Here is a 23,469-nt window from a genome sequence, read left to right as displayed (position 1 = left end):
ACACACGCCTCTGCCAGGGACTCCTGGACACTCACGGGCAAGTCTGGGTCAGTCCCTTGTGGGGTCCCTGCTCCTTTCTCCTGGGTCCTGGTGCACACACGGTTTTGTTTGTGCCCTCCAAGAGTCTGTTTCCCCAGTCCTGTGTAAGTTCTGTAATCAAATCCCACTGGCCTCCACAGTCAAATTCCTTGGGGGTTCTCAGTTCCCTTGCCAGATCCCCAGGTTGGTAAATCCGTTGTGGGTCCCAGAACTTCCTTAACAGTGGGAGAATTTCTTTGGTATGATTATTCTGCAGTTTGTGGGTCGTCTGCTCAGAGCTCTATGGTTGGGGTTAATGGCGACCTCCTCCAAGATGGCTTATGCCACAGGTGTGTGACTAGGGCTCCTGCACCCAGAGCCCCTGCCCCTGCGGCAGGCCACAGCTGACCCACCGTCCCTCCACAGGAGACACAGAAACACAGTTCAGGATCAGTCTCTGTGGGATCTCTGAGCCCTGGTGTGCACAAGGTTTTGTTTGAGCCCTCCAAGTGTCATGGGCGGGTATGGGATTTGATTTGAAACGAAATTTCGCCCCTCCTACCATCTTGCTGGGGCTTCTCCTTTGCCCTTGGACGTGGGGTATCTTTTTGTGGTGGGATCTAACATTCTCCTTGGTTGTTCTGCACTGAGTTGTAATTTTGGACTTCTCCCAGGAGAAAATGAGGGCATGTCCTTCTACTCCATCATCTTGTATGGGAATCTTTGGTCAGCTTCCCATAACACTGAATGGGATTTTTCCAAGGTTTTTTTTTTTTTTGGTGCTGGAAAGATTGAAAGCAGGGGGACAAAGGGACGACATTGAAAAAGCAATTAGATGGCATCACCAACTGAATGGACGTGAGAATGAGCAAGCACGGGTGTCGGTGACAGGAAGGCTGGTCGGATGAGACTCAGCAAATGATCTGCACAATTATCACAACCCATGGGTGGAAACAAGTCTTCCTATATTGACATACAGTTGTTTTTTTTTTTTTAGATAAAGCCATCCAGTCTGCTTACAATGAAGGAGACCCAGGTTCAATCTTGGGGAAGCTTCTCCTGGAGAAGGGAATGTCTACCCACTGCAGTATTCTTGCCTGGAGAATTCCATGGACAGAGGAGCCTGGAGGGCTACAGACCATGGGGTCACAAATAGTCTGGGCAACACTGCATAGGTTCGGCACTGTATTTCACTTGACATTATAGTGAACCTTCTCAGTGTCAAATGCATAGCCCATACATCATTATCTTAAGGCGTCAAGAAAAGCCTTATTCAAAAGAAATCAGACCCAGAGTGTCGAGGGGGAGAAAACATGGAGCCAGGGTCCTGGGGACAACAGACTGGAAGCGGGCTTTGCGGGAGCCGGGGTGGGGAGAGGCGAGAATCTCAGGGGCGGGGACTCAGCGTTCATTTGCATAACCAGCATGCACTGCGGGCAGTGTGTTCAATGTATTATTTGAATTTATCGTAGATTTCCTTTAAACATAGTATTTCGATGAATGAGACTTTGTCCACTGATGTGAAAAGATCGGCCACAACCTTTTCACCGTGTCTTACTGTTTTTTTTTTCTCTCGTCCTCAGTGTATTAGGAGTGCCCGTCCTCTTAACGGTCTGTGCCCAGCTATCGTCAGGCCTCCTTGCTCTCCAGCTTGGTTCTGCTGGACCTTAGTCTCCGGTATTTCCGTGCAGGCTGAGTCAAACAGAACCAACAAAAGACTTAACCCACTAATTTTTGGAGGTCTTGTGAGACTAAACAAGACCAGTAATTTTGTGTTGAAAAGTAGAACGTGGAAAATGACTGACTTCAGGTGATTTTTTTTATTTTAATTTCTGAAGCTTTCTGTGTTTACCATATCAGATTTCGGGTTTGGTCTTTGGTGAGTTGTTAGTGAAAGTCAGTCGAGTCTGACTCTTTCCGACCCCATGTACTATGCAGTCCACGGGGTTTCCCAAACCATAATTCTTGATTGGTTAGCATTCCCGTTTTGCTAGAATCTTCCCCACCCAAGGATCAGACGCAGATTTCACGCATTGTAGGCGAATTCTTTTCCCGCTGAGATACAAGGGAAGCCCAATATTCATAAAATCACAGTAGGGTTTTCCAAGCGAAGACAGGTTGGCCGATTGGACACGGCTGAACAAATAAATCAGCCAGAATTTTCGCTCCCTGTGACGGAACCCGGGTCTCGGATATTGGCAGACAGGAGTTTTTTTTTTTCCTTCTTATGCTGGGAGGGATGGAGGCAGGAGGAAAAGGGTATGACAGAGGATGAGACGGCTGGATGACATCACAGACTCGATACACATGAGTTGGTGATGGACAGGGAGGCCTGGCATGCTGTGGTCCATGGGGTCAGACACGACTAAGCGACTGAACTGATGACTTAGAGAACCTGCTTTCAATGTGGCAGACCCAGGCTCAGTGCCTGGGGAAGGGTCTCCTGGAGAAGGGAATGGTTACCCACTGCAGTATTCTTGCCTGGGGAATCCCATGGACAGAGGAGCCAGCCAGGCTCTGGTCAGACACGACTGAGCGACTTTCAGAGAGAGAGCCATCTGGGAAAAGGAGAACTCTTTTTTAGTGATCCCACATTTCTGTCGCGGGTGAAATTGTCTTTTGGGCTGTGCTTTGTAGCATCAGTCACTCAGTCCCCTGGAACGGTTAGCCACCCTATGGACTGTGGAACCTGCCAGGCTCGTCTATCCGTGAAATTCTCCAGGCCAGAATACTGGAGTGAGTTTCCATTCCCTTCTCCAGGGACTCTTCCCGACCCAGAGGTCAAACCCGAGTCTCCTGCATTGCAGGCGAATTGTTTACCATGTGAGCCACCTTTTTTGTCTAATCCACAGTCATTACTACTGGATGTAGTGGTAGTCCACTTTCATAGTTGCATTGTTCATATAGGTTCGTTTTCTTGGTTCATAAACTTATGGAGGTAGTTAGTAAACCTATGTAGGTAGATGTGTTCCTTCTGTTCTCCCCCTTCCCACCCCAGGATGTGATATTTGTAAAAATCCATAGAAGGTCTCATGCTTCCCTGGTAGCTCAGCTGGTAAAGATTCCACCTTCCATGCAGGAGACCTGGGTTTGATTCCTGGGTCGCGAAGATCCCCTGGAGAAGAGAACAGCTACCTACTCCAGTATTCTGGCCTGGAGAATTCCATGCAGTGTATAGTTCATGGGATCATTTTAGACTCCCTATGAGAGTTGCTGATCAACGTGTATATTTAACTTTTCATATATGTGATGCCAATTTTTGCTTTCTCTCCAAAGACTGTACCAGTGCACACTCAACAGCACTATATCAACATTTCGCTGTTTCACATGCCCAGCACTCTTGTTGTTTTTAAGCTTTTAGAATTTTTGACCGTCTGGGACGTGTGCAATCCATCATTTAAAGTATTTGCATACAGTTTCACTGTTTGGAAGAGGCATCACTTGTTCAAATCAAAATTCTAGTGTAGGGAGTGTAGATAGTTTTCAATTTTTCTATTTTATTCTCAAAGCAGGGGTTTTCCAATTACTTCCTCAAGACAAATTCCAGGAGTGAAAATGATGGAATAAATGTTCCACACATTGAAATTTTTGATCCATATTACCCACCTTTCACATGGAAAGATTTTACGATTTTACATTCTTATTGACAGTATTTGCATACCTTTACTCCCAAACGCGTTTCAAAAGCAACCTTTTAAAAAAATTCTAAGTTTTGTATATAGCTAATATTTTCTTTCTTTGTTTGCTTTAATTTATTTTTTAATTGAAGGATAATTGCCTTCAGAATTTAATTTTCAAGGCCAAATGACACAAGGCCCTCAGAAGACCAAAACCCAGAAATGCTTTTTCCGATCCCGGTTCCCACTTCCCAGAAACAACCATTTTAAATCATTAGCAGTTTCATCTGTTTGCTTCTATAACTCATAAGATGCTTATACTGCTCTTTCTTCGTTTTGTTTTAAACTGTAGCAGAGAGGCTAGATGCCCTCTCTGATATCCATTTTTCCTCAACCTTCAGAGACGACTTAGAATTCCTGAGCTTTCCAGGGTCCTGAAGCATTAAAATGTCCTTGTCCCCACTTGGCTGCCGTTACCTGCTCTCCTGCTTTGTCAATAAGAACATAGCTTGTCTTTTGATTCCTTTCCTGTCGTTTAGTGGGGTTGTGTGGACAGAGTAGAGATAAATGGATATATTTAATCTGCCATATTCAACCTGAATTCCGAAGATACTGTAAGATTTTATTATCATTATAATTTTTATTTTTTGGCCACACTATAGGGTTTGGGAGACCTTAGTTCCCCATTCAGGCATTGAGCCTCTGCCCCTGCAGTGGAGTCCCAACCACTGGACCGTCAAGGAATTCCCGTTACTTTTAGACAATTTTTAAAAACTTTGAAAACAATTAGAGTAGTATCTATGTTAGAAAGGCCTCCCTGAAAATCGGTTAACGCTTGGAACACGGATGGACGTTAAGAAACCTGGATTCAGCTGAGCGCTACCTACTGGAATATCTTGCCCAAAGAAGTCTGACTTTCCCTGGGGCCTCTTTGTTCAGGGCCCTGTGCTTCACAATCGTGGCGGTCCACCAAAGGAGTCGGGGAGAGTCTAAAAATCCTATGCCCAGAACCCCACCCTGGGCCAATTAAATTTTTCTCTCTGTGTGTGGGGATTGGGCATCAGCATTTTTAAAGCTCTTCAGTGGGTCTCGAGTGCAGAGTCACTGTTCTCGGCTAAGCAGCTCACTGGTTTAGCCCGTTTATAACAGCATGGCAATATTTGGACCGGAATCCATCCCGTGTTCTTGTTATGCGGTTACTTTTGTGCGTTGTCCTGATTCTGGAGAGTGTCTATTTTCATGCTTTAATTTCATAAGCATGTCTTCTGTTAACGTGAGTAATGAAGCACACAGCGGCATTAACATAGTATTTTCGTGCCACACGCATTTGGCAGAGGCATAGGATTTAGCTCAGTCCTCACATCACATTTATACTCTGCCGGAAGTCTCCATAACAGAGTGAACACTGTCCAGTGATGTGGCCATTTCCTGTATCTGGATTTTTGCATTGCTGGAGTGCAGTAATGGTGGAGAATATTCTGGTCTTGCTGATCGCCGAAGAATTGATGCTTTTGAACTGTGGTGTTGGAGAAGACTCTTGAGAGTCCCTTGGACTGCAAGGAGATCCAACCAGTCCATTCTAAAGGAGATCAGTCCTGGGTGTTCACTGGAAGGACTGATGCTAAAGCTGAAACTCCAATACTTTGGCCACCACATGCAAAGAGTTGACTCACTGGAAAAGACTCTGATGCTGGGAGGGATTGGGGGCAGGAGGAGAAGGGGACGACAGAGAATGAGATGGCTGGATGGCATCACCGACTCGATGGACCTGAGTTTGAGTGAACTCCGGGAGTTGGTGATGGACAGGGAGGCCTGGCGTGCTGTGATTCATGGGGTCACAAAGAGTCGGACACGACTGAGCGACTGAACTGAAGTGAACTGAACTGAATGGCTATTATTGTGATTATAACGTGGATACTTGAGTCGTAGTCACCAAAACCCTCCATTATTATGAATTGATCCAATGTCTATATGGGGTCGCAAGGAGTCAGACACGACTGAGCACACACAGATGAACTATATAGCGCCCCCCACCCACCCCTTCCCCCGCAAAACGTTATTGAGAACAGGCTTAATTCTTAGATGGACTGCTTAGTCTTGCTGAGTTTTAGCTTTAGCCTGCAAAAATATAGTCATTGCTCATCATGGTTATCAGAAAAGAACAAGATGGGACAATATATATCATCACGACTGGAGGAGGGGAAAATCCTACAACACATTTAGAGTAAAGGACCGTGTGGTGGGAATTCTCTGGTGGTTAGGGTTCCTGCTTTCATTGCCAAGAGAGCGGGTTCAGTCCCTGTTGGGGGAACTAAGATCCTACAAGCTGAGTGAAGCACCCCCGACCCCCCAAAAAGATGGTGAATGGTTTAAGGTGATCTTTTATAATGAAGGACAGGTTACTGAATTTGAGAAGTCTACGGTGAAAGTAAAATGTGTTCTTAAAACTCAAGACTATCTCAGGGCCGTTTCAATTCTAACAACAGGAGCTGAGAGGTACTCTATACCAGGAGAGAATTTTTAGTTTTCAGGAAAAACGGTGACATTTAAACCTTAAAGAAATCAGGATGCACTGAATAAATGCTATAAAATATTGTAGTTTCACAACTGAAATCATAAATGGCTTTATCTAAACAAATCCCTCAGCGTGAAGATCACATAACCAAAGTGATTTGTGAGAAATGCATAACTGCATGAAGTTAAAGCTTCATGAATATACATGTCCTCTGCCACGACTTACTAGTCTTCCAGGCATCTTTAGGGGCACTGTAGCATGCATTTTGTAATTTTATTTTCTTCTTATCAACATAGTTGGATACTTTCATGAACTAATCATTCATTAAGATTGCCTTCTTCAAATGAAAATAATTGATTATATAACTATATCCAAATTTCTACCACATACTTTTTAAAACTCAAAAATAATTTGTTAAAATTGAATCCACCTGATTTCAGGGTTGAAAGCTGTGTACCTTTACTTTGAAATGGTAGGAAAGTCTACCAGAAAGAGCAACCTACCAAATAATTCACAGTATAGAAGCACATGCAGAGACATAGTTTTTAATACCTAAAGCAGTCAAGAAGGCAAATAAAAAATTGCAAGTTGGATGTAATCTTGTTTTACTTGGTAAACTTTAAAAATATTCCGTGAATCCTATTCATAATATTGTTATTTTTTTAATGCTCAAAATTTTTTAAAATATGGAATGCTTCTCTGAATTTGTGTGTCATCCTTGCACAGGGGCCGTGCTAATCTCTGTATCATTCGAGTTTTAGTCTATGTGCTATTGAAGCTTCTAGCACTGTAACATTATTTTGATTGTGCAAAACCATCTTGGTTATAATGGGGCATCTGAATGCACAATGAGTACAAATACCTGCTTTATCTCCTAAAAGATAAGATTTTTTAATTTTCAGATATGACACATTGAGGCTTGTCACTTTGTGTAAGTTAGCACTTCTGCGTATAGGAGATTCTGCCACTGTGACGAGTGCATGGTAGCGGCACACAATCTCCTGAGACTGGCAAGGTCAGCTGAGGATTTGACTTACTTGCCATCAACTGCTGAAACGCAAACTAGATGGATATTGTTAATTTTGGGGTAATATTGACTCCATGCACCTAAAATAGGCTTTAAAGATTTAGTATGGTTCGATGCTCTATTTACCTTTTCAGTTCAGTCGCTCAGTCGTGTCCGACTCTTTGCGACCCCATGAATCACAGCACGCCAGGCCTCCCTGTCCATCACCAACTGCTGGAGCTCACTCAAACCCATGTCCATAGAGTCGGTGATGCCATCCAGCCATCTCATTCTCTGTCGTCCCCTTCTCCTCCCGCACTCAATCCTTCGCAGCATCAGAGTCTTTTCCAGTGAGTCAACTCGTCGCATGAGGTGGCCAAAGTATTGGAGTTTCAGCTTTAGCATCAGTCCTTCCAATGAACACCCAGGATCGATCTCCTTTAGAATAGGCTGGTTGGATCTCCTTGCAGTCCAAGGGACTCTCAAGAGTCTTCTCCAGCACCACAGTTCAAAAGCATCGATTCTTCGGCGATCAGCTTTCTTTACAGTCCAACTCTCACATCCATACATGACCACAGGAAAAACCATTGCCTTCACTAGATGGACCTTGGTTGGCAAAGTAACGTCTCTGCTTTTTAATATGCTGTCTAGGTTGGTCATAACTTTCCTTCCAAGGAGTAAGCGTCTTTTAATTTCATGGCTGCAATCAGCATCCGCAGTGATTTTGGAGCCCAAAAAAATAGTCTGAAACTGTTTCCACTGTTTTTCCATCTATTTCCCATGAAGTGATGGGACCAGATGCCATGATCTTTTGCTGAATGTTGAGCTTCAAGCCAACCTTTTCACTCTCCTCTTTGACTTTCATCAAGAGGCTTTTGAGTTCCTCTTTCTGCCATAAGGGTGGTGTCATCTGCATATCTGAGGTTATTGATATTTCTCCCAGCAATCTTGATTCCAGCTTGTGCTTCTTCCAGCCCAGCGTTCCTCATGATGTACTCTTCATAAATTATTTTTATCTAGGTTTATGTGCATAAACACATCTTCATCCACCCAGCCCTCACAGCCTTCAGGGTGGGCACATCAGCCCTTAGATGCCACCGGAGGACCTCAGAGAAAGCTCGTGAACTTGTAATGTGGTTCTCAGAAGGTCTTCCCTCTGTGCTTGGTGGAGCGCACCTTCTGAAAAGTGCTGTGAGAATACCTGATTTAGCAGGATTATTCATTGTCCCCCTGGGAACTTGGTTCCTCTTAATTTGGGCCTGTGGAAAGGGGAGTGGGCAACGGGTGACAACCAGAGGCACTTGCAACTAGAGAGTCAGTGTCAGCTGAGGATGCTACAGGAAGAGTAAAAGGCACCAGAAAGTTCTGTTGCCCTGAGCGCATCGGTGCATTGGTGCAGCGCCGTCAACCCCCGCGTGCTCGCTCAGTCGTGTCCGACTCTGCGACCCCATGGACTGTAGCCCACCAGGCTCCTCTGTCCCTGCGATTTCCTAGGCAAGAACACTGGAGTGGGTTGCCAGTTCCTTCTCTCAGCTCGTGAGGTCCATTCTAAATCCCGGGGGTCTCGGTACCATGCAAGACCCTGAGCCAGCAGGTCTGGGGGTGGGGGCTGAGACCCTGCATATCCAACCCCTTAATTCTGTTTCCTTTTATGAAGCTCCCTTTCGTGAAGCTCATGTATGTTGATGCACAGTATCACTTGTCGGCTGACCCCCAAGCATATAATAAATACTGAAAAATTTTCCATCAAACAGGTTAAACTTATTTTGCCCTTTCAAAGAAAAAAACTTCAGGGAATTCCCTGATGACCTAGTGGTTACGATTCTGGGCTTTCACTGCTGTGGCCCCAAGTTCAGTCGCTGGTCAGGGAAGTGAGATCCTGCAAGCCCCACAGTGCAGCCAAAAAGAGAAAAGAAAAAAAAAAGGAATAGCACTTCAGTTACCTGTGTAGTTTACAAAAGCAGAACATTTCACCCACGAATGGATCCATAAAACTGTAGCCTATCTGTATTTTTATGCTGTGTATAGGAGCTCCAGTGGTGCAATTGGTTAGGGTACTTATATGCTGTGTATAAAATCTTATTTTATCCTTTGATTTTAGCATGTAACATACAATTAAGCATGAAGACTCTCATGTAAAACTAATAGCAACAACTGCAACATTTCTATTTTCATTTTAGGTTTTTAAGTTTTTAAGATATGATTTATCTATTTTTTTATGACGGCACTGGATCTTTGTTCCTGCACAGTTTTTTTAAAATTTATTTAATTGTAGGATAATTACTCTACAATATTGTGATGGTTTCTGCCATACATGAACATAAATGGGCCATAGGTATACATGTGTCCCCCCCATCCTCCCTACCCCATCCCTAACCCCCCTTCCTACCCCATCCCTACCCTATCCCTCTAGGTTGTCCCAGAGCACCTGCTTTGGATGTCCTTCTTCATACATCTGACTCCCACAGGCTATCTATTTTACATATGGTAATGTATCTGCCTCAGAGCTGATCTTTCAAGTCATTCCACCCTCTCCTCCCACTGAGTCCAAAAGTCTGTTCTTGACTTCTGTGCCTCGTTTGCTGCCCTGTACATAGGATCCAGGTGGCGCTAGTGGTAAAGAATGTGCCTGCCAAGGCAGGAGACATAAGAGATACAGGTATGATCTCTGGGTCAGGAAGCTCCCCTGGAGGAGGGAATGGCAATCCACTACAGTATTCTTGCCTGGAGAGTCCCATGGACAGAGAAGCCTGGTAAGCTACAGTCCCTAGGGTCACACAGAGTCGGATACGACTGAAGCTACTTAGCGTGCGTGCTCCTTTGCTGCCCTGCACATAGGATCGTAGGTACCATCTTTCTAGAGTCCATCAGTTCAGTTCAGTTCAGTTGCTCAGTCATGTCCGACTCTTTGCAACCCCATGAATCACAGCATGCCAGGCCTCCCTGTTCATCACCAACTCCCGGAGTTTACTCAGACTCATGTCCATCGAGTTGGTGATGCCATCCAGCCATCTCATCCTCTGTCAGCCCCTTCTCCCTGATGCTGGGAGCAGCATCAGGGCCTATTTCAATGAGTCAGCTCTTCGCATGAGGTGGCCAAAGTATTGGAGTTTCAGCTTCAACATCAGTCCTTCTAATGAACACCCAGGACTGATCTCCTTTAGGGTGGACTGGTTGGATCTCCTTGCAGTCCAAGGGACTCTCAAGAGTCTTCTCCAACACCACAGCTCAAAAGCATCAATTCTTCAATGCTCAGCTTTCTTCACAGTACAACTCTCACATCCATACATGACCACTGGAAAAACCATAGCCTTGACTAGATGGACCTTTGTTGGCAAAGTAATGTCTCTGCTTTTCAATATGCTGTCTAGGTTGGTCATAACTTTCCTTCCCAGGAGCAAGCGTCTTTTAATCTCATGGCTGCAATCACCATCTGCAGTGATTTTGGAGCCCCAGAAAACAAAGTCTGACACTGTTTCCACTGTTTCCCCATCTATTTCCCATGAAGTGATGGGACCTGAAGCATAAGCTGGAATCAAGATTGCCAGGAGAAATATCAATAACTTCAGATATGCAGACCACACGACCCTTATGGGAGAAAGTGAAGAGGAACTAAAAAGCCTCTTGATGAAAGTGAAGGAGGAGTGAAGAAGTTGGCTTAAAGCTCAACATTCAGAAAACTAAGATCATGGCACCTGGTCCTGAGTTGTATGGTAGTTTTACTCCTAGCTTTCTAAGGAATCTCCATACTGTTCTCCATACTGGTTGTATCGGTTTGCATTCCCTCCAACAGTGCAAGAGGGTTCCCCCTTCTTCACACCCTATCCAGCACTCATTGTTAGTAGACTTTTTGATGATGGCCATTCTGACTGGTGTGAGATGATACCTCATGGTGGTTTTGATTTGCATTTCTCTAATAATGAGCAATGTTGAGCATCTTTTCATGTGTTTTTTAGCCATCTGTAGGTCTTCTCTTGGAGAAATGTCTGTTTAGGTCTTCTGCCCACTGTTTGATTGGGTTGCTCATTGTTCTGGTATTGAGCTGCATGAACTGCTTGTATATTTTGGAGAGTAAATGTCAGTTGTTTCGTTTGCTATTATTTCCTCCCATTCTGAGGGCTGTCCTCTCACTTGCTTAGTTTCCTTCGTTGTGCAAAAAGCTTTCAAGTTCAGCCGGTTCCCATCTGTTCACCTTTGTCTTTATTTCCATTACTCTGGGAGGTGGATCATAGAGGATCTTGCTGGGATTTATGTTGGAGAGTGCCCTGCGCAGGCTTTCTTTAAGTGCGATGAGCGGGGTTACCCTCTGGTTGCAGTGCGCAGGCTTCTCATTGTGGTGTCTCCTCTTGCTGCAGAGCATGGTCTAGGACATGGGCTCAGTAGCTCTGGCACAGGGGCTTAGTTGGTCTGGAGCATGTGGGGTTTTCCGGGCTCAGGGATCGAACCCATCTCCTGCATTGGCAGGTGGAGTCTTTACCATTGAGCCACCACGGAAGCCCCAGTTTTTAACTTTCTCGAAACCTTTCTTTTTTTATGTTTATTCAACATTCGTCAATAAGAATTTTAGTGCGTATACTAAGAGCCAACTACTGTCATATTCTGAGCTGCTTATATCTAGGATTTTTAACCACTTGAAAACATTTAACATTTGTTTCCCTACAGCAAACTCTAAATTCTTAAAAATTTTCCTTTCAACAGGATCGCCTCTAAAGTAGCCAGACACCACCTCTGAGTAATCAGCAATTACAGACCCACAAGTGGAAGTCTCCTGATAATGGTGTCAGTGGTTTCATCGAATACAACCCAAGTGATTCTAGCTGAGGAAGCCTGGCTTCTTTGCAGGAGAATATCCCAAACTACAAACCTAAACACCTAATTCTCCTTGACTTTATCTGCCAGAGGACTATAGACTATAATTTTTATAGACTGGATGCCATGATCTTTATTTTCTGAATGTTGCACGGAGAAGGCAATGGCAAGCCAGTCCAGTACTCTTGCCTAGAAAATCCCATGGACAGAGGAGCCTGGTAGGCTGCAGTCCATGGGGTCGCTACAAGTCAGACATGACTGAGCAACTTCACTTTCACACATTGCAGAAGGAAATGGCAACCCACTCCAGTGTTCTTGCTTGGAGAATCCCAGGTACGGGGGAGCCTGGCGGGCTGGCGTCTATGGGGTTGCACAGAGTCGGACACGACTGAAGTAACTTAGCAGTAGCAGCACTTTAAGCCAGCTTTTTCACTCTCCTCTTTCATTTTCATCAAGAGGCTCTGTAGTTCTTCTTCACTTTCTGCATGAGGGTGGTGTCATCTGCATATCTGAGGTTATTGATATTTCTCCTGGCAATCTTGATTCCAGCTTGTGCTTCATCCAGTCCAGTGTTTCTCATGATGTACTCTGCATATAAGTTAAATAAGCATGGGGACAATATACAGCTTTGAGGTACTCCTTTTCCTATTTGGAGCCAGTCTGTTGTTCTATGTCTGGTTCTAACTGGTGCTTCCTGACCTGCATACAGACTTCTCAAGAGGCAGGTCAGGTGGTCTGGTATTCCCATCTCTTTCAGCATTTTCCAGTTTATTGTGGTCCACACAGTCAAAGGCTTTGGCATAGTCAATAAAGCAGAAATAGATGCTTTTCTGGAACTCTCTTGCTTTCTCGATGATCCACCGGACGTTGGCAGTTTGATCTCTGGTTCCTTTGTCTTTTCTTAAAACTAGCTTGAAAAGTTGGCTTAAAACTCAAAATTTGGAAAACAAAGATCATTGCATTCAGTCCCATCACTTCATGGCAAATAGATCAGGAAACAATGGAAACAGTGACAGACTTTACTTTCTTGGACTCCAAAATCACTGAGGATGGTGACTTCAGCCATGAAATTAAAAGACACTTGCTCCTTGGAAGAAAAGCTATGACCAACCAAGGCACATATTAAAACGCAGAGATATTACTTTGCCAACAAAGGTCCATCTAGTCAAAGCTACGGTTTTTCCAGTAGTCATGTATGGATGTGAGAGTTGGACTATAAAGAAAGCTGATCGCCGAAGAATTGATGCTTTTGAACTGTGGTGCTGGAGAAGACTCTTGAGAGTCTCTTGGACAGCAAGGAGGTCCAACCAGTCCATCCTAAAGGAAAAGGGTCCTGAATATTCATTGGAAGGACTGATGCTGAAAGTGAAGTGCCAATGCTTTGACCACCTGAAAAAGAACTGACTCATTTGAAAAAACCCTGATGCTGGGACAGATCGAAGGTGGGAGGAGATGGGGATGACAGAGGATGAGATGATTGGGTGGCATCACTGACTCAGTAGACATGTGTCTGAGTAGACTCTGGGAATTGGTGATGGACAGGGATGCCTGGCCTGTTGCAGTCCATGGGGTCGCAAAGTATCAGACTCGACTGAACGACTGAACTGAACTGAACTGATAATTGGTTAAGTAAGTCAGATGACCTGGGGTATACAGGGCTATACCTAATGAGAGTCCTTAACTTAAATTCTTACTTATGATTTTACTAATAATTGGCAGCTATATTGTTTTCTATGTCACTTGTTTCAGAAGATTATTTCTTATGTTACCAAATGTGTGACTGAGCCTGTGATAAAATGCTGATATGCAATTCCATATGAGATCAATGATTGTAATAATGTAACTCTAGATACGGGAAGAAGCAACAAGAGGGAATATTTTCCTGGAGCAAGAGGCTAGTAAGACAGGTATGGTCCAGAGACTTTTGCTACTCGCAAGGCCTGGTCTAGTAACAGCACATTGAGCGGCTGATCAATGGAATCTTTGCTAGATGTGGGAATAAGCCTTCCCAGCACCGCAGGTCACAATGGCCATGAAATGCTCCCAAAGTATGGTCAAATATGTGGCTAAGAAGGGGCCCTGCCAAGTGGAAATTGGCATTTGTCAGCTGCCTTTACAAAGATTAAATAATGACCACTGAGAGCTGCTGAACTTCAACATCCCCTGAAAGGAGTTCAAGGGTGGAGATCAGAAATAAGGTACGCTGTGCTCTGGGAAAATCCCAGAAGAACAGGCATTCAGATAGTCAGATGTTTTCAGGTAAAGATTTTTATGAGCCCAAATTCTTACATCTTCTCATCCTTAGAGAAACACTAACATCATGAACTAATGTCTGGTCCTGATTCTCCTAGCCCCTCAGCAGCTTTTCTACTATTAATCTTTGGGCTGTGTACCTTTAACTTTCTTGTTAAGTTTGCTTTTTCTAGAATACAACAAATCTCCAAGTGGTAGTATGATAAGAATATCCCCTGGCCAACAGCCAGAGAATGCTGAAACAAGCTGCCTTATCATTCCATGGACTCTTATCTTCCTCCATAAATGCACCCTGACAGACAGCAGACAAAAGAAACCCAGAGTCCAGCAATGCCCCCGTACAGCCTGAAGAAGTCAGATCGGTCATTGCCCCTTTTCCCTTGAGACTGGGTTCCCAAGTACCTGAGAAGGGAAATAGGTAGATAGTCAGACTTGAGCAGGGTATCAAAAAGGGCCAAAGAACAGTGAAAGTGAAAGTTGCTCAGTCGTGTCCAACTCTTTGCAACCCCATGGAGTATACAGTCCCATGGAATTCTCCAGGCCAGAATACTGGAGTGGGTATCCTTTACCTTCTCCAGGGGATCTTCCCAACAGCCCTAAAAAATAGAGGGAGGAATGTGGTGTCCCAGGGATGAAAGAATAGGGGAAAAGCAAAAAACCAAGGAGGGCCTTGAAATGCAGGAACGTTAAAAACCAGACCCTTGTCCTTCCCGCTCCCCCTCCATGTTGGAGCTATTAATGGATTTCAGGTCTTCCTGAGCAGTATAACCTGTCTCTCCTCTTACCCCATAGGGAGGAGGTATTTGCCTTACTCTTCCCCCACCCAGTATATGTGCCTCATCCAATCAGCAAATGACCCACAAGACCCACAAGACCCGGGTACATCCTGCTCCATGTACCCGGAGTATAAAAATGGACCAAGGATCCCTGTCCAACATCGGTTCTCTCTTGGGCCAGCCCACTGTTCTAATAGTGTCTCCCACTGTAATAAACTTTATTCTCCCCTCATGCTGCCTCATGTCTGGAAACTCTTTTGCAACCTGCGCACAGACCATGACAGAAAAGATTGAGGGCATGAGGAGAAGGGGACAACAGAGGATGAGATGGTTGGATGGCATCATTGTGTGAAATGAAAATATCTCCTGCCATATTAACAAACAAGAAATGTCACAGCCATCAGCAATTTCTGGCATCCCAATGTGAATGAGGGCTCCCAAAACAGCCATCCATCGATCCAGTGGATGCTGCCACTTCCCATAGTGCTTGCTGAGGAGCTGGGAGAATGCAAGAAGCAAGGTGAACAAGGAAACAGGATTGGCCCCGATAGCTGAGGTGCATATGAAAGGAATGAATTCAGTGAGCCCAGAGGCTTGCATCTTCCCATACACACAATGCTAAGTTCTTTAACTTGATACCTGACCTTTGACGTTCAGACTGCTTGCTCCCCTTGTTGCTAACTTGTATAATAGCCTGCCTCCTTAAAGCAGTTTTCTCAGAGCTACTGAGATGCTGTCTCCTGGGCTGAGAGTGCTAAACATTCCCACCAAATAAAATAAGTCTATTTTAGGTTGTGACTATATGTTTAGTCGAGTGGACATGGGTTTGAGCAAACTCCAGGAGACAGTGAAGGACAGGAAAGCCTGATGTGCTGTAGTCTATTGGCTTGCAAAGAGTCAGGACACAACAGAGCAACTGAACAAAAACTTAAGGTGCTGTCTCCTGCGCTGCCTCAAATAAAACTTAACTCGCAGTCCTCATTTTACCTCAAAACTTAACTCACAACTCTCTTCTATTTTTTTAAGTCAACAGGGCATAGAGAAATTGGGGATATTTATGAGATGTTTTGACAGTTCTGGTTTAAGGCTGGTCTTTTGTTCTGGGGGCTTGATGAGGATTAAGGATCAGAACTTGTTGTGATATGGTAAGTGTAGTTTAGGCTAGATGGACACAATGAAGCGTTTCAATCAAGTCTTAGAAAACAAAGAGTTGTTTGATGCTATCTATCCACATGTTGGTTAGTCTGACTGAACAGAACAATAAAGGTATTTACATTTTTATCTTTCTAGGCAAGAGTTCCTGGGAGAGTTAAGTCATTCTGATAAAGACATCCGAATAGTAAAGGCATGTTAATATAGGTAGTAAACTGAATAGGAGAAGACTCTACACATGGACATCACTAGATGGTCAACACCAAAATCAGGACATCACTAGATGGTCAACACCGAAATAAGATTGATTATATTCTTTGCAGCCAAAGATGGAGAAGCTGTATACAGTTAGCGAAAACAAGACCAGGAGCTGACTGTGGCTCAGATCATGAACTCCTTATTGCCAAATTCAGACTTAAATTGAAGAAAGTAGGGAAAACCACTAGACCATTCAGATATGACCTAAATCAAATCCCTTATGATTATACAGTGGAAGTGAAAATTAGATTTAAGGGACTAGAGCTGATAGATAGAGTGCCTGATGAACTCTGGATGGAGGTTCGTGACATTGTACAGGAGACAGGGACCAAGACCATTCCCATGGAAAAGAAATGCAAAAAAGCAAAATGGCTGTCTGAGGAGGCCTTACAAATAGCTGTGAAAAGAAGAGAAGCGAAAAGCAAAGGAGAAAAGGAAACATATAAGTATCTGAATGCAGAGTTCCAAAGAATAGCAAGGAGAGATAAGAAAGCATTCCTCAGAGATCAATGAAAAGAAATAGAGGAAAACAACAGAATAGGAAAAACAAGAGATCACTTCAAGAAAATTAGAGATTCCAAGGGAACATTTCATGCAAAGATGGGCTTGATAAAGGACAGAAATGGTATGGACCTAATAGAAGCAGAAGATATTAAGAAGAGGTGGCAAGAATACACAGAAGAACTGTACAAAAAAGATCTTCATGACCAAGATAATCATGATAACGTGATCACTGACCTAGAGCCAGACATCTTGGAATGTGAAGTCAAGTGGGCCTTAGAAAGCATCACTACGAACAAAGCTAGTGGAGGTGATGGAATTCCAGTTGAGCTATTTCAAATCTTGAAAGATGATGCTGTGAAAGTGCTGCACTCAATATGCCAGCAAATGTGGAAAACTCAGCAGTGGCCACAGGACTGGAAAAGGTCAGTCTTCATTCCAATCCCAAAGAAAGGCAATGCCAAAGAATGCTCAAACTACCGCACAATTGCACTTATCTCACATGCTAGGAAAGTCATGCTCAAAATTCTCCAAGCCAGGCTTCAGCAATATGTGAACCGTGAACTCCCAGATGTTCAAGCAGGTTTTAGAAAAGGCAGAGGCACCAGAGATCAAATTGCCAACATCCGCTGGATCATGGAGAAAGCAAGAGAGTTCCAGAAAAGCATCTATTTCTGCTTCATTGACTATACCAAAGCCTTTGACTGTGTGAATCACAGTAAACTGTGGAAACTTCTGAAAGAGATGGGAATACCAGACCACTTGACCTGCCTCTTGAGAAACCTGTATGCAGGTCAGGAAGGAACAGTCAGAACTGTACATGGAACAACCAACTGGTTCCAAATAGGAAAAGGAGTACATCAACTTATATGTAACTTATTTTACTTATTTAACTTATATGCAGAGTACGTCAAGAGGAACGCTGGGCTGGAAGAAGCACAAGCTGGAATCAAGATTGCCGGGAGAAATATCAATAACCTCAGATATGCAGATGACACCACCCTTATGGCAGAAAGTGAAGAGAAACTCAAAAGCCTCTTGATGAAGGTGAAAGAGGAGAGTGAAAAGGTTGGCTTGAAGCTCAACATTCAGAAAACAAAGATCATGGCATCTGGTCCCATCACTTCATGGGAAATAGATGGGGAAACAGTGGAAACAGTGTCAGACTTTATTTTGGGGGGCTCAAAAATCAGTGCGGATGCTGATTGCAGCCATGAAATTAAAAGACGCTTACTCCTTGGAAGGAAAGTTATGACCAACCTAGATAGTATATTAAAAAGCAGAGACGTTACTTTGCCAACCAAGGTCCGTCTAGTCAAGGCTATGGTTTTTCCCATGGTCATGTATGGATGTGAGAGTTGGACTGTGAAGAAAGCTGATCACCGAAGAATTGATGCTTTTGAACTGTGGTGCTGGAGAAGACTCTTGAGAGTCCCTTGGACTGCAAGGAGATCCAACCAGTCCATTCTTGAGGAGATCCATCCTGGGTGTTCATTGGAAGGACTGATGCTAAAGCTGAAACTCCAATACTTTGGCCACCTCATGCGACGAGTTGACTCACTGGAAAAGACTCTGATGCTGGGAGGGATTGGGGGTGGGAGGAGATGGGGACGACAGAGAATGAGGTGGCTGGATGGCATCACCGACTCCATGGACATGAGTTTGAGTGAACTCCGGGAGTTGGTGATGGACAGGGAGGCCTGGTGTGCTGTGATTCATGGGGTCACAAAGAGTCGGACACGACTGAGCGACTGAACTGCACTGAACTGAGACAATAGATGCCTCTGGCTTAATGTGGTAAGGTTCAATTTTATAAAGTACCAGCTTGAAAGTACATATCTCTAGCTTTTGTCTTCCTACATAAATATGTTCAAGTCTCTGCAATTTTATAAACAAATCTCTCCAGGTAACCTGGGGATGCCTGGGGCATTCAACAGTTTCTGTGAATCCCACTGTGCTTGGCATTTCATCTTAGATGCCTCCTCCTAGCCGACTGGGAGGGTTCTTGACATCACTGCATTTCAGCAGCTCTGGGAATAGCACCTGTGCGTGGCAAATGTATACTTCCCTGGTGGCTCAGATGGCAAAGCATCTGTCGACAATGAGGGAGACCTGGGTTCAATCCCTGGGTCAAGAAGATTCCCTGGAGAAGGAAATGGCAACGCACTCCAGTGCTCTTGCCTAGAAAATCCCATGGATGGAGGAGCCTGGTGCAGGCTACTGTCCATGGGGTCGCAAATATTTGGATATGACTGAGTGACTTCACTTACGGCAAATGTATACCAACTGCTTGGAGAACTGCATTAATAAAGTAGACAAGGAAGAGGAAAAAGCAAGCAAGCAAACAAAGGCAGTAAACTTTCACCCTTTTTGAAACAGAGGCCCAGAATCTGTTTCCTTTGCTCTTGGCTATCTGTCCTGTCTCCTCCACTCCACTGCTTTTCCTAAAATTTTGGATGACATAATAACTACTACTTGAAGGAGTCTTTTGGGCCTAGAAAAGTAAACAACAGTCTCAAAGGCCCTTGCTGAATCACCTAACTTCGGAGAAAACAAAACAGAACTTTAGGTCCCGTCCTGATGCTCCAGGCCGGTTGCATCTATCTGGGACTTATCACTCCCTGTCCAGAAACCTTCCATCCCCTACACCTGCCCTGAAGACTTATCACTCCCTGCCCAAAAACTTTCCACTCCCTACACCTGCCCAAAAAACTTATCATCTGCTGCCCAACTACAAATGCCATCTCAACTAAAGAATACCCAAACCTTCCCGCCTGATTAATGTTTTCCTTATCACTTCCACAAACCTCCCTATAAATATAGAGCTTCCCTGATCCCTCTCAGCGCTCAGCCTGGTCGTTAGGCTGACTGTAGTCCCCTCCTTGCCTGAATAAAGGTAACCTACTTCTGTTGAGGTCATCTTTCCTTTTTCTGCCTTGCCCGAACTATACCTTACACTACTCAGTGGTCACTTCTTAGTCTTTATCTTGCTTGATCTTCCTGCTCCTCTAGAAATGAGAAAGAATTATCAGAAAGGATGAAAGATGATCAGGAAAGCAGAGAGTCATGGAAGTCTACAGAGGAATTTTAAGGAGGACATGATCAACCCTGTCAAATATTGCAGAGAAATAGGACCAGAAAACTCATCCCATGCTTTCTGGCAGGTACAGGGTAGTTTGTTTGGAGAGAAACTTCCTTCAATACTTGCCCAGTGTTTTCCTTCTGTATCAGTTTCTACCAATCAACCATGATTTGGATCTACTGCCAATGTAAGCAGATGACTATTCTCAAATTAAGGACGGTGGCTACTCCTGTTGATTTATTACTAAATGCAAGAAGTTGTTAACTTAAAACAATAAAACAGCCAGTTATTTTACTAGCAAGATAGGTTTATTGGGGAACAGGAAAGAACTGCTGTCTGGGATATATAAACATGGTAAACCACATGCAAGTCTGGTAAAGCAAAGGAGAAAAAACTCTTTTATAAGGAGAAGGGGAAATTGGGAGGAGCTGTTATTAAAAAAATAATAGTAAAAGTCCAATAAAGGAAACTGAGAGTTTGAAGCATACTGGATTTTCATTGGCTGAGCTGTGACAGTCTCTCTTTGGCTGAGATGTTGCCAGGCAAGAAGAAAATCTTTCTTCCCCCTGCACTTGGTAGGACTGTCATTTCTTGCTGGAGATGCAAAATATGTCTCTTCCTGTTGGGATCTGTATTGATATTGACTGATACGTGCATGAGAGTTCCCTCTTCTGGCCTCCTGACTCCATTTAACTGAGGTTTCTGCTTAATTTTCACAAAGTCTATGCTAATTGGAACCTTCAAGCTGTATTTGAGGGATGTTCTTGTTTTGTCTTTTTCTCCCACTCTTCGCTTTCTATTGATAAAGGAAATTTGAATTGGGACCCACGTAATTGTGTTGTAGCCATGCGTTCCGGGAAACAAACTCACTCAGAAGGACAATGCAGATAGTGGAGTGCAGTTTATTATACCGGCGGGCCCAAGGCAGAGTCTCCTCTTAGCCAAGGACCCCGAACAACTTTTGTGAAAACCTTATATACCTTAAGTGTACTGCTCAAGCCCACATCCCCAGATTCCTTGAACCTAGCCTGGAAAGTGTTAAAGGGAGATACAACCAGGTTATAGCCATGATTCATAATCAGAAGGTCAGCTGGTTATACACTGTAGCCTATACCAATGGGTGCCATAAAGATTACAAAGGTGATTGACTACATAGGGGATTATTACATTCTTTTTGGTGACAGGAAATCTGGGTATGGAATCTGGTGTTTATCAGTCCGGGAGGCCAGTTCGGCCGTATGTATGTCATCCCCATGGCTACCAGGCACATAGTCCAAAGCTCACTGAAAGTGCAAGATGGAGTTTCCTTCTTTTTCAAGATGGAGTCAGCTTGGCCTGTTCCTTTCCTCCCTCAATGGAGGCTGCTCCAATGGCCCAACTCACATCACAAATCTCAACCTAAGTCAGCCTGCACTTGAGGAAAGCACTTCACTGCCTAGGAAACCTAATATACACTAATCACAATCCTCCAGCTTAGATTTAGTTAGTTCATGTTACCTTAGAAAGCAGGATGTGGTAACCTTACTAGGAAATCCCTGAGTGCCTAGCCAACCATGCCCTGTTTCTGCATTGCTGCCTCTAAAGTAAAGTAAAGTAAAGTTGCTCAGTCATGCCCGACTTTTTGCGACCCCATGGTAGCCTACCAGGCTCCTCTGTCCATGAGATTTTCCAGGCAAGAGTACTGGAGTGAGTTGCCATTTCCTTCTCCAGGGGATCTTCCTGACCCAGGGATCGAACCCTGGTCTCCAGCATTGCAGATGCTTTACCGTCTGAGCCACCAGGGAAGCCCGCATTGCTGCCTCTGCTGCTATTGAAAATTTGCTCCTGCCCAAATCCCTTGGGAAGTGTGCTCCACTGCTTAGGAGGTGCTGTACTCCCCCAATCCATGGGTTGTTTTCCCTTAAATAAAGGACATCAAACTTGTCATTATTTTTGTCACTGACACTGTACAGGAATATGACGTGTATAGAATTTGTCAAAGCTCCCACAAAGACTGCTAGAGCCACCCCTTGATCAGATAAAGCAGGTTTATCAAACTTGATGAGTAAGCAAGAGCCCTAAGTTCACAAAATCTCAGTAGTGACTTAAATGAAGGAAGTTAGAGAAGCTACAAACATATACAGTGTAGAGCTTTGGGGCTGGGCTCAGATGGGTCTAAGGCTGGTCTAGGCAGGGAATGAACATGTGTCAGAATTTGTAAACCACACAAGTTGCTGAACCTTGGAACACATGGATCTGAATGGGCTGATGTTAAAACAATTTGAGTTTAAGCAGGGTTTGTTGCAAGTTTGTGGTTTGCTTTTCTGGGACACAGTTATGTTATCCATTATAGGAAATCATGCTATAAACAGTGTTCCAATATATTAAAAGGGAATGCAGCCATTGTTTTGCCTATTCCAAAGTTTTGCATATTTTTTTCTTAATAAAAGTAAGAGCTTTGCATTAGAGGTCTGGGAGTAACATGATATGGTACATGGATGACAACTGTAGAGCTATCCAAGTTAGTGCCATTGGCAACACAATGCTGGGTTGAGAAAGATTTTGACACCATGCCTGGGGTCTTAAAGAAAAAAAAAATCCTATGAACTATTACAACATTCTTTTAGGATTCTGTAGAATTAGAATGGTCTGTAGAAACTGGAAAGCTAAAAATTACATTTTCTAGATTCATCTGAAGCTAGAAGTACAGATGTGCTTTGGTTTCTGCCAGACAGATGCCTTCAAGCCAGAAGGACATGAAGCATCACTGTGTTGGCATGGATTGTGGCCCCAGACTCTGAGCCACCCTGTTTCTCCTGGGAATCTCTATCTTTCTCTGCCCGGGTCACATGGTGCATTAGCTGCCTGGTTCTCAGGGGTCACCTCTCACTTTGGATGCAACTGTTGGGATGGTTGACCATTTTGTGCCATTAACCGCATGGAGAGATCACTAGGACAAAAGGGTTGCCTTTCTGTTGGCTGGTGACTCTCAGAACCCCCATTCTACAGCATGTAGGCTAAGAGAAAGTTCTGGTATGTCCTGGGAGCCCCTCTCAGATTCACCCCCTGGCTACATTCTCAGGAAATGGAAACATTTGACCCTGAAAAAGGCCTGGTCCCAATACAAACTGAGGGACCTCCCTAATAAAAGGCCTCTGAATGTCACACTAACTTTTGCCAGAGGCAAGGAAAGGACTCAGAGTTTCCTTACGTTCACTCCTTCATGGCCCTCAGTCAGAATCTGGATTTGAGGGGCTCATGCTGCATGTGTCCTTCTGTTGCCTCCCTAGCCCTTCATCCCCCTCTGTGTCCCTCTCCATCAGATTTCCTAGAAGACTCCCACTAGACTTTTCTTATGCAAATTTGATCTCTATTGTCAGAGAGACAATAGAAAACCTTATGAAGGAGGTCTCCATTATCTTCAGTAACTCCACCATAGTTTGGTCTCAGGTCAAACAACAGGGAGGGAACACAGGCCCACCCATCAACAGGAAATCGGATTA

General features: G+C 44.1%; 1 non-coding gene and 1 pseudogene across 1 annotated transcript; one reads left to right on the top strand and one right to left on the bottom strand.

Moving 5' to 3' along the window:
• The window catches only part of LOC148773230 (protein cornichon homolog 1 pseudogene), a 139,708-nt pseudogene that overhangs the window by 80,786 nt on the left and 35,453 nt on the right, over positions 1 to 23,469 (top strand).
• Positions 6,831 to 6,938, bottom strand: LOC129535298 (U6 spliceosomal RNA). The gene has a single exon (XR_008681574.1). It is a non-coding gene; the product is annotated as a U6 spliceosomal RNA (small nuclear RNA).

Source organism: Moschus berezovskii, chromosome X (genome assembly GCF_049115385.1).
Source record: "Moschus berezovskii isolate FMDL1 chromosome X, NW_MosBer_1.0, whole genome shotgun sequence".
NCBI classification, from domain to species: domain Eukaryota; kingdom Metazoa; phylum Chordata; class Mammalia; order Artiodactyla; family Moschidae; genus Moschus; species Moschus berezovskii.
The sequence above is the reverse complement of the archived record's forward strand: the minus strand, read 5'-3'. Positions and strand labels throughout refer to the sequence as shown.